This window comes from Lipotes vexillifer, unplaced genomic scaffold, assembly GCF_000442215.2.
Source record: "Lipotes vexillifer unplaced genomic scaffold, Lipotes_vexillifer_v1.1 scaffold1347, whole genome shotgun sequence".
NCBI classification, from domain to species: Eukaryota; Metazoa; Chordata; class Mammalia; order Artiodactyla; family Lipotidae; genus Lipotes; species Lipotes vexillifer.
Genome location: NW_006796201.1, coordinates 812190 through 821118, shown reverse-complemented (window position 1 = coordinate 821118; position 8929 = coordinate 812190). Strand labels below are relative to the sequence as shown.

The window sequence follows — 8929 nt, the reverse complement described above, 5'->3', positions numbered from 1 at the left end:
GCTGAACCTGTAGCTTGGCTTACACAGAATAGACAAGAGGCTTTGGTGCTTCTAGATCAGCGTCCTGGATCCGAGAAAAGGGGAGGGACTTGGTCACAGAAGGGCGGGAACCAAGCCTGCCTCTGTGAGTGGTGATCAGAAGAGGAAGAAAAAGGGTGCTATTTGAAACCTGAAACCAGTCAGTTCTTAACCTGGTTTTCCACGAAGTGCCATGGGAAAGTCAGGCTTGTATACCATTCCCAGTGCTCCCCAAGAGGAGGGAGCCACATGCCAGTGGAGGCCTGTCCTCACTCCGGGTCAGAATGATTAATGCCATCTTTCCCCTCCTCCCATCTCTCTCCCCAGGTCTGTTGCGGCTCCTCCCACTTTTCCATAAGCAGAACAAGAACCAAATCAAACGTCTTAACGTGTGTAGAGAGATCACGTTCCGTGAGCAGACACAAAACGGTGGCAGGTTTCGCAAGCACGAACTAGACCAACCGAAGGGCAGCCCACCACCGTATATCAAACCTCACTTCTGAATGTAAAAGGTTCACACGCCTTTGGCTTCCTGTTGACTTCCTCCTGACCCAGAAAGCATGGGAAATGTGAAGGGTATGCGAAATGGTTGTTGGTTACTGTGGCTCCCCCGCGCCCCTGGCTCGTCCCCGTGGCCGCCTGTTTTTTCCAGCAGACCATGTTAACTAGCTGACCACAGACTCCAGTGGGGGCACGGGGCGTATATGGCATGATGGGCAGTTACATATTATAATTTTAAAAGTATATATTATTGAATAAAAGGTTTTAAAAGAAATGTATGGAGAGTTTTCAGTGCGGAAGGGGCCATTAAACGAGACCTGTGGCCACAGAGGACAGAGAGAGAAGGGCATTTGAGCCAGGTTCTAGCCAGAGGGAAGAGGGCCAGTCCCAGAGGTGAGGAGGGCCATTTCCAGGACGCTCTTGACAGAGATGAGAAGTTGAAGAGGTACGTGAGCCAGTCCTGGCAATGGGGGACCACAGGTGATTCCAGCAGACTTGGCGAGCCAGGAAAGCCAGGCCTCGGCCTCGCCTTGAACGCGTCCGTCTCCCTGGACCCCTCCTTCCAAAGCAGGTGAGTCAACCAGACATTTAGGTGGTAGGTAAATGTCACCTCTAGTGAACTCAGGAAGCTGCCTTAGCCCATTCTTTGCTTTCCCTTTGCGCGTCACCGTGTTCCACGCCACCTCCCAATACTGCCCACCACCCCGCCACGCCCCCTTCCGAAAAAGCATCTTACCTTTGGAGGCTGGCTGAGTCTGCTGCCCCGAGGCAGGGGAAGGGGTTGGGTCTGGGGTTCAGATTATCCCGAAGCTCCCGTGAATGGGAGGAGAAGCAGCCCGCTCACAGGTGAAAGAAGGTGGAATAGAAGCACCAGGTGTGTCTGTTAAGTGAGAAAACGAAACCTGTTTTACAAATGAGATTCCCTGGTGCCCTCAGTCCTCTCCCAGGACAGCTGTGCCACGGGGAGGTGAAAGCAACAACCTGGTGGCTGCCCAGCCTTGGGTCTGGCTGAGGCCTGCGTCCTCCCACCGCCTGTAAAGCAGAAGCGGCGGGCAGACCCGACACCTGGGCAGCTAGACGGGGCACCCGCTAGTTCTCCACAAAAGCCACTGGTCTGCCCAACATCCCTTCTCCTGTCTTCTCCGCTGCTTGTCCTGAACAGGTGACTATGGGAACCCAGGTGTGGACGCTCACAGTTTTTGAAGCAATTATAGGGGGAAAGCAAAGAGGTCCCTCAGGGCCACCATGGCGTCAGTGTCCCTTGGACCAGCTCCTGTTGTATCCAAGCCATTCCTCAGGTGTGGGAGCTCAAGACTGTGCCTGCCCCCAGACACCAGCGAGTGAGGGCCCGCAGGCCCCCAACCAGCTGACAGGACACCGAACGTATGGGCTTGGTCCTTTCCAGCTCCATCACCGGCCTCGTATTCTCAAGCGGTCTCTCTCATGAGGCCCTTTTTGACCCAAGGCTCTGTAAACTTCTTTTGGTCTCCCACGTGTCTGAGACAGCATCTCAATACCTTGTTTTAATGAGCATGTCCCTGAAACTCTTATGAACGTGGCACTTCACATGTGTGTTTTAATCTACATAGCATGTTATCACCATGTTGACCCACTGGCGTTCGAGGGCCTTCCCCGACAGGGAGGGTCTCTTCAGAGCACGTACACGGTTGATTGGCTTGGGAGTTCTTTAGATGCCATGCAGAACTGAAACGCTAGCTTTATCCAATTTCCCTTCTCAACCTGTGGGAAAGTCTTATTTTCCAGAAACCTCTCAACCAAGGTAAACTTGGGTTTTGTGGATGATAATTGTTGGGTAGGAGAGTGCTCAGCTGTAGGAAGAAGGTGAAGGAGGAGTTTTTGCTTAGGTTGTTTTGGCCTTGAGAGAAGGAGACAAGGAACCCACTAAACCAAGAACAGTCTGAAGCTCATCCACACTGTGCTTGGAAATTCAGAACACCAATTCACATCTTTCAGTTGTCCTGCTTGTATTGGGATTGTTAAGTAATATTTATTGACTTTTCTTGATTACCAAAGTAATATATATGTTCATGGCAAAAAGTTCAAATGTTACATAAAAGTAAATAATGACAGCCTCACCCTAACCACATACCCACACATCCAAAAACTCTGTCCTCCCTTGGAGGAAACCACAGTTAAATTAGGCATGTATTTTTCTACTATTTTCTATGCATTTACTAACATTTAAAAATTATAATAATTTTTATTTGACAGAAAGGTAGTCAGATTTTACATTCTTTTTCTGCAATTTGTGCTTTCACTTAGTTGGGAAAATTTTACTGTTATCATGTATAGATCTACCTCACACCCCTTTTCATGGCTGTATAGCATTCCATTGTGTAATGTACCACAATTGAAGCAATCCCTTATGGATAGATGCTTACCAGTATTGTTGCAATGAACAAATTTGCACATACATTCTTACACAGTCTGTATATTTGTGAGGTAAAATCTTTTCAAAAAAAGAATTACTGTGCCATATGCTTTTTTTCTTTTTTCCTTTTTTTAGGAAGGGCATTTTTGAAATTCAGAGAAAGTAGTCTTCCATTGCTTTCTCTCATTGGTGTAGGTTGGCACCATGACGCCTTTAGCTATGGAATTCTCGTGGGGCTCTGTCAGGCACTTGGGGCATGGTGTCCAAGGTCTATGAGATTTCCAGGGACCTACAGAATATTTGAGACTTGAAAAAAGGGTGTTGGCTCTAACATAAGAAAGTTGCAAAATAAAAATTTAATAAATGTAAGTAAATGTCTCTCCGCTCCTGTGAACTGAGAATTCCAAAAAAATTACAGGGAAAAAAAGTTATCTTAAATATGAAAAATGGCTGCCTTTTAATGTTTGAAATGCTATGGGGATGCCTTCAAAAGTAACCATGCAGAGGGCTGGTAAATGTTTTAAAATATCCCTGACCTGAATGGTCTGGGTGTTGGAATGGATGAGCAACTCTTTGCAGAATATTCTACAAACTTGTAAAATAACGTGCATCTCAAGTGCATTGTGCTAAGTGAAGAAGCCAGTCTCAAAAGGCTGGATGATTCTATTTATATGACATTCAGGAAAAGGCAAAGCTGTGGGGATGGAGAACAGACCCGTAGTTGTCAAGGGTTAAGGTTGAGGGGTGGGGGGGTTTGACTACAAAGGGATAGCATAAGGGAATTTGGGGGTGATGGAGCTGTTCTGTATCCTAAATGTGGCAATGGTTATATGACTTGGTACCTTTCTCAAAACTATACCAAAGGAAATTCCCTAGTGGCGCCAGTGGTTAAGAATCCGCCTGACAACGTAGGGAACACGGGTTCGAGCCCTGGTCTGGGAAGATCCCACATGCTGCAGAGCAACTAAGCCCGTGCGCCACAACTACTGATGCTGCACTCTAGAGCCCGTGAGCCACAACTACTGAGCCTGAGTGCCACAACTACTGAGCCCGTGTGCCACAACAACTGAAGCCCCAGCGCCTAGAGCCCGTGCTCTGCAACAAGAGAAGCCACCGCAATGAGAAGCCCTCACACCGCAGCAAAGAGTAGCCCCTGCTCGCCGCAACTATAGAAAGCCGGAGTGCATCAACAAAGACCCAACACAGCCAAAAATAAATAAATTTATTTCAAAAAAACTATACCAAAAAGAGTACATTTTCCTGTATTTAAGTTTAAAAATAAAATTTAAAAAATAACAATAATATGCAGGGTCCCAACACAGTCCCCTTTGAACTTCACTCTCAGATTAGCAGAAGCTTCATCTGCCCGCCACTGGCTCTTTTAACAATGTCTTTGGATATAACCACTGAGCTGGGATTCAGCAGTCCTCCATCTGCTAGCTGAGCACCCCAGTCATTTGGGCAGTCTTCCATCTTTGCTCCCAGCTAAGGGGTGATTCTCTAGGCACAACCCCTCACCTCATTCCTATATCTCCCCATTCCCATCAGCAGGGAGGGGTGAAGAATAATCTCTGCCTTACAGTGTGTGGCAAGGCCCTTGTGTCCTTTAGTGGCCAGGTGCTTGGAGTTTCTGGTCTCAGACTGACATAAACAGATGCTGTCCACTGGATTTTAGCAAGTAACCAGGGCTTTTGTGCTCTAAAAGGGATACTTGGAGTTCTGGGTGTTTTATATAATATCTTAGTTATTAAAGCTGTACGTTTTGGGATTTCCCTGGTGGCACAGTGGTTAAGAATCTGCCTGCCAATGCAGGGGACACAGCTTCGAGCACTCGTCCAGGAAGATCCCACATGCCGTGGAGCAACTAAGCCCTTGAGCCACAACTACTTAGCCCGTGTGCCTAGAGCCCGTGCTCTGCAACGAGAAGCCACCGCAATGAGAAACCCACGCAACACAACGAAGAGTAGCCCCCGCTCACTGCAACTAGAGAAAGCCTGCACGCAGCAACGAAGACCCAAAGCAGCCATAAATAAATAAATAAATTTATTTATTTATTTATTTATTTACAAAAAGGAAAAAGCTGTACGTTTAAAAATCTGAATTGTCTTGTGGCTACAAATCTTGTTGTAACTACAAACTGGTTGGTTTTGTATATAAATTTGAACATTTATTTTGGTTAATCTTTGATGCTCCATTAATTCAAAACTTAATGGGTTAAACCATAAACATTGCTCACATACTTAATCTAGTTTCCTTAGACAATTTCAAAGTAAACCACGTATTTAATCTGTTTGATTTGCAAAAACACTTCCAATAGCTAATATGAAAGACCAAAAATCTGCTGAAATCTTCCTAAGCATTCAAAAATCGGTCTAAACTCATAGATTTAATCAATCAAACGTTGTTTACAAACTTAATTAAATTTTCTTAGCATTTTAAAACTAAAATTGCAGACCTAATTTCAAATTCCTTTAAGCATTTCAAATTAAATTCAAAGTACCATATCCTCTAATCCTCTAAATGAGTTAACTATTTCAAATATCTTAAATAACAAAATATCACAATAATCAAGCTTATTCCTCTGTTTGACATGGATTACTGATATTATGAATTTGATTCACTTCCCATAGTCTCTGTGCGTATTTTGACACTTATCCCACCAAGGTGAGGTATTCTATCTAAACGCAGGACTGTGATTCGTTCATGGTCAGAGATTCTGGGCTGGGCACAGAATTGCTTGCTGCTTCTGCAATGGTTCTACCCAAACTGCAGGTTAACAAACTAAGCCCCTTCTTTTTTTTTGGCTGCGTTGGGTCTTTGCGCACGGGCTTTCTCGAGTTGTGTCACACAGGGGCTATTCTTCGTTGCGGTGTGGTGGCTTCTCTTGTTGCGGAGCATGGGCTCTAGGCGCTCAGGCTTTAGTAGCTGCAGCATGCAGTCTCAGTAGTTGCAGCATGCGGGCCCTAGAGTGCTCAGGCTTCAGTAGTTGTGGCTCGCAGGCTGTAGGGCACAGGCTCAGTAGTTGTGGCGCATGGGTTTAGTTGCTCTGCAGCATGTGGGATCTCCCCAGACCAGGGCTCGAACCCGTGTCCCCTGCATTGGCAGGTGGATTCTTAACCACTGTGCCACCTGGAAAGTCCCCATCTATTGTTGATGGACATTTGAGTTGTTTCTAGTTTAGGGCTATTATAAATGACATTGCTAAGAACATTTTTGTACATGTCTTTTATGGACATAAGTAAGCATTTCTGTTTGGTACCCAGCATTAGAATTTCTCAGTCACAGAGTATATATATGTCTAGATTCAGTAGACATTATCAAACAGTTTTCCAAAGTGGCTGAACCAATTTATACTTCCATCAAGAAGGTATGAATGTGGGCTTCCCTGGTGGTGCAGTGGTTGAGGATCCGCCTGCCAATGCAGGGGACACGGGTTTGATCCCTGGTCTGGGAAGATCCCACATGCCACAGAGCGACTAAGCCCGTGCACCACAACTACTGAGCCTGCACACCACAACTACTGAGACCGCATGCCGCAACTACTGAAGTCCGCGCGCCTAGAGCCCCTGCTCCAGAACAAGAGAAGCCACTGCAATGAGAAGCCCACGCACTGCAACGAAGAGTAACCCCTGCTCGCCGCAACCAGAGGAAGCCTGCGCGCAGCAGCAAAGACCCAACACAGCCAGAAATAAATTAATTAATTAAATAAATAAATTTTAAAAAAAAAGGTATGAATGTTCCAGTTGCTCCACATCCTCCCTATCAGTGGGTATTGTCAGTCCTTTTAATTTTAGCCATTCTGGCTGATCTGCAGCAGTGTCTCATGATTTAAATTTGCATTTTCCTGATGACAAGATATGGTGAGCATCTTTCCATATGCTTATTGGTCATTTGAATATTTTCTTTTGTTTTTCAAAATTGGGTTTTCTGTCTTCTTATTAATTTGTGGGAGTTCTTTATATATTCTGGATAAAAGATTTTTTTTGTCTGGTGTATGTATTGAACATACGTCCTCCCAGATTGTGGTATGCCTTTTCACTTTCTTAATCTTGTCTTTTAATTAACAGACTTTTAAAATTTTAATGACATTCAATTTATCAATATTTTCTTTTATGTTAGTACATTTTGTGTCCTATTTAAGAAATCTTTGTCTACCTCAAGGTCTTGAAGATATTTCTAAGGTTGTTGTTGTTTTTAAATTAAGACCTTATTTTTGGAGCAGTTTTAGGTTCACAGTAAAATTGAGGGGAAGGTACACATTTTCTATATATTTCCTGCCCCCACACATGCATGGCCCCCATTATCAACATCCCCCACTAGAGTGGTACATTTGTTACAATTAATGAGCCTACACTGACACATAATAATCACCCAAAGTCCATAGTTTATATTAGAGTTCACTCTTTGTGTTTTACATTCTATGGGTTTGGACAAATGTATAGTGACATGTATCCATCATTATGGTATCATACAGAATGTTTTCATTGCCCTGAAAATCCTCTGTGCTCTATTCATCGTTCCCCACCCTGCTACCCATGGAAAGCACTGATCTTTTTATTGACTCCATGCCTTTTCTAGAATGTCACATAGTAGAAATCATACAGTTTGTAGCATTTTCGTGTTGGCTTCTCTCACTTAGTAACATGCATTTAAGTTTCCTCTATGTCTTTTCATGGCTCGATAGCTCATTTCTTTTTTAGTGCTGAATAATATTCCACTGTCTGGGTGTACCAGTTTATTTAGCTGTTCACCTACTGAAGGATGTCTTGGTCACTTACAAGTTTTGGCAACTTTGACTAAATCCACTATAAACATCTGTGTACTGGTGTTGATATGGACATAAGTTTTCAACTCCTTTGGGTAAATACCAAGGAGTGGCGTTGCTGAATCCTATAAGAGTATATTTAGTTTTGTAATAAATCTCCAAGCTGTCTTCCAAAGTGACTGTACATTTGCATTCCCACCAGCAATGAATTCCTGTTCCTGTTGTTCCACATCCTAACCAGCATTTGGTGTTGTCTGCGTTCAGGAGAGCAGCATTTAAAAATCCTGCAATAGACTCAGGTGCACATGAAAATCTAATGTACAGTAATTGTGTTTCCCCCTAGGATATTTTGAAAAATTTAATAACCTTAAGGGATAAATTGTTCACTGACCTGAATTATACAGAGTCCTCAGAAATCATCCAAAAATAACAGCTTTGTATAAACATTTTTGACTTTCTGCTGTAATAAGATCCATATTTTTCCTTCTGTCTGGAAATTCTGGTTGGACTTTTCACGGCATTGCCATGAGGATTAAATGATTTAATAAAGGCTAAGGCACTCTATTATATGCCTGACACAAAATAAATGCTCAATTGATGTTAGGAATTATTAGTTATTACAATGATGACATTAGTTGTTACAGTGAAGTTAGCTGCAAACTCCTTTTCTGTCAGCCACAATACCCAACACAGGTCTGAACACAGAGTAATATCCAGGTAAATGCTCAGTGAGTGACTGGTTTCCAACATTTGGGATTTCTTCCACACTTGAAATACCATAGCTTATTTTATGTCTTTTAAAAAATGTTCTAGGGCTTCCCTGGTGGTGCAGTGGTTAAGAATCCGCCTGCCAATGCAGGAGACATGGGTTCGAGCCCTGGTCTGGGAAGATCCCACATGCCACGGAGCAACTAAGACTGTGTGCCACAACTACTGAGCCTGTACTCTAGAGCCTATGAGCCACAACTACTGAGCCCATGTGCCACAGCTAGGGAGCCTGTGCGCCTACAGCCCGTGCTCCACAACAGGAGAAGCCACCACAAGGAGAAGTCCGTGCACCGGGACGAAGAAGATTAGCCCCTGCTTGCCGCAACTAGAGAAAGCCCGTGAGAAGCAATGAAGACCCAACTCAGCCAAAAATAAAAATAAATTTATTTTTAAAAAATTCTAAGAATTAATTGAGTTTTTAAAAAAACCAGCTGTTGATTCAACTCAACCAACTCAACTTTTTTTTTTTTTTTTTTTTTTTTTTT

General features: G+C 43.8%; 2 protein-coding genes across 2 annotated transcripts in view; both read left to right on the top strand.

The window, feature by feature from the left end:
* CSNK2A2 (casein kinase 2 alpha 2) overlaps positions 1 to 793 on the top strand; it is a 38719-nt gene extending 37926 nt beyond the window's left edge. Inside the window, exon 11 of the mRNA XM_007468304.1 lies at positions 346 to 793. The gene's annotated coding sequence lies outside the window, so the exon portion shown is untranslated. The remainder of the gene's footprint in view (positions 1 to 345) is intronic.
* The window catches only part of CFAP20 (cilia and flagella associated protein 20), a 21463-nt gene continuing 13111 nt past the window's right edge, over positions 578 to 8929 (top strand). Inside the window, exon 1 of the mRNA XM_007468306.1 lies at positions 578 to 587. The gene's annotated coding sequence lies outside the window, so the exon portion shown is untranslated. The remainder of the gene's footprint in view (positions 588 to 8929) is intronic.